The following is a 2,371-nucleotide window of genomic DNA, read 5'->3' as shown; positions in this document are numbered from 1 at the left end:
TCTAAGTCGAGCCACCAAAGTCTCTGGGGAATGCCAGACCATCAGCTGCACCAACTTCATCATCAGGTATTATGACCTCCTCTGGAAAAACTGAGCACATGTTTCAGTGTTTTCCCAGTAAAGACGCTGACTTGTTGCACGTTGTGTTCCTGCAGTGAAACTGAGGCCAGATTTCTTCAGAAGAAAATCAGCAGCATGGCCTTCAAACCAGCATTTCTGCCAAATTCCTACCACTGTGCTCAACACCCTCAAAGCTCCAACAATAAAAGGCAGAGGACACCCAACAGCCAGAGTGAGGAGCCTGGTGCCAGAGATACGAGGGAGTCTGAGCACGACACAGACTGTGTGGTGAGCGGCTCTTCCCCGAGCTCACCTGCCCTTCTGGGTGATAGCCCTGCTGTCTTCATCCCTCCATACAGCCCCGCCTCCTCCAGCTCCTCTCTGCAGCAGGAGGAGCTCAGCCATGACATTCTGATGGATGTGCATGTATGCACAGATCAGTGGCTGTGCTCCCCTGAGGCCTCTCCCTCCCATTATTCCTACCCAGAGACTGGGCTCACCTGTCACCATTCACCCTCAGACTCCCTCCCTGCAGCCACTCAAACCTTTGACCAGCCATCCTTTGGCACGCTCAGTGGCCACACTCCACCCACCTCATCATCGCCATCCTGTGATTTCAGAGATTATACATCTGACGCTCGCTTAGTTCCAGACTGTCTCTCTGTGTCCGACATGTGTGAGAGCCCAGCGGACTGTGCTCTGCATCCAGATGATTTCGGCCTTCTGTTGCAGCCACAAGAGGGCAGCGTTGTCCAACTGCATCGTGATGCTCCTGACTTATCCACACATACCAGTGTTTTTAATCCCAGCCAGTCTCCCACATCCCTAGAGCCTAACCAGTATAGCGAAAGTGAGCAGGTGGAGATCAGTATTCTGGCCCAGCAGATCTCCTCGCTGGCCAGCAGGTTTGACCGGCATCACACTGTGAATCCCTATCAGCATGTGGTCCAAACTACAGCCACCAACACGACGCCCTCAGCCTGTGACTGGCCCCCTAATTCTCCTCCCCCCTCAGTTCGTCTTCCCAATCCTGCGCTGGTTCTTGATGTTGCCATGTTTGACAGCTTCATGAAAGATCTGAACATGTTCACAAGAAAAGGCAGCACATTGAGCGATACCAACTACCAGCAGGGCTTAGTGTGCAGCAGGAACGGGCACCATCCCCATCAGGAGCAGCAGGAGCACATTGGCTTCATTGCAGAGGAGCTGCTGGCTGCAGAGCACTTCACCGTGGGCAGCATCGCCATAGATCCCATCAGTATGCAGCTGGGATGCCATGATCAAACCACTGGGTTGCTTCAACATCATCTCTACTAAACAGTCCACCCTAATGAGATGGCACATGACAGTTGTCGGGTACAGATGGTGCTGAGACTCCAGTTCGTGGATCTGTCATGGTGCCGGATCTATAGTGGAGACAAAGAGTGAGTGACAGATCAGCTGCCTTGCATGGCTTCACCCTCATCACCAGCACACAGGGCATGCTGGTCTGTGCTTGAGAACGTGTAGCTGAATATCTCGGGCTTTCCATGGTGAGCCCTTTTGTGAATTACATTGTCATTTTCAGGTGTAATGTTGCAGCAGTGATGGATTTTGAATCTGTTAGAACTAACACCAACTATGACACTTTCGCAGGTGTATGTACTGCGAGGAGACACGTTATGACATGGTGGGATGTTCCGATACTGAGATTGTTAAATCAAACCTGGACATCGAAAGCAACATATTATCAGGTAACCAAAATTTCAAATGATGCGCGGCATTTAAAATGACTGTATAAAACGATCCCCCTCTTTTTGCTGTAATATTACTGACATTGCTGCTGTAGGTGGAAAAAATGAGCCAGTTTCCCCTGAAATCTGTTTATGAAATCCATTACTGATGCAGCATTGTGCTACAAAGCCCTTATTTTAAGTGAATTTCTTCCATTTAATTCATAGTTGGTTTTAAAACTCGGCAAAACTAGTCTTAAATGTTTTAACAAACATGAAAGACTAAACTGACGTGTTTTCTTTCCTCAGAGCGGAGTTTTATATGTTGCATGAAATCCTCCAAGACCTTTAAGTTGCAACATGGCAGCTGCTCCTCTACACTGGTCAGAGTTGAGGGAAGATCTGGAAGCTTCCTCTGTGTGTCCTCCCTTACCATCACCACCACTGAGCCACTGTTTGTCACTGTCTGCACCCTAGCAGTGAACTGCCTGAGGAGCACGGACTCTCATGGACTGGATATGAGCTTTATGAAGCTGTCAGATAGGTACAATTGCACAACTTCTTCTGTGAGCAGGAATAATGAACGTTTTCCTGTTTAT

At 49.0% G+C, this 2,371-nt stretch overlaps 2 long non-coding RNA genes across 2 annotated transcripts in view; both read left to right on the top strand.

Annotated features, from left to right (window-relative positions):
- LOC102309304 overlaps positions 1 to 2,371 on the top strand; it is a 12,275-nt gene that overhangs the window by 3,765 nt on the left and 6,139 nt on the right. The gene's annotated exons all lie outside the window — the stretch shown is intronic.
- The window catches only part of LOC102309104, a 4,156-nt gene continuing 1,789 nt past the window's right edge, over positions 5 to 2,371 (top strand). Inside the window, exons 1-4 of the long non-coding RNA XR_006054635.1 lie at positions 5 to 66; positions 156 to 1,592; positions 1,696 to 1,793; positions 2,082 to 2,316. This is a non-coding gene — a long non-coding RNA (neuronal PAS domain-containing protein 4-like). The remainder of the gene's footprint in view (positions 67 to 155; positions 1,593 to 1,695; positions 1,794 to 2,081; positions 2,317 to 2,371) is intronic.

Source organism: Haplochromis burtoni, unplaced genomic scaffold (assembly GCF_018398535.1).
Source record: "Haplochromis burtoni strain Fernald_Lab_line unplaced genomic scaffold, NCSU_Asbu1 Contig_96, whole genome shotgun sequence".
NCBI lineage: Eukaryota > Metazoa > Chordata > Actinopteri > Cichliformes > Cichlidae > Haplochromis > Haplochromis burtoni.
Note: the sequence above shows the minus strand (reverse complement) of the source record. Positions and strands in the feature narration are given on the sequence as shown.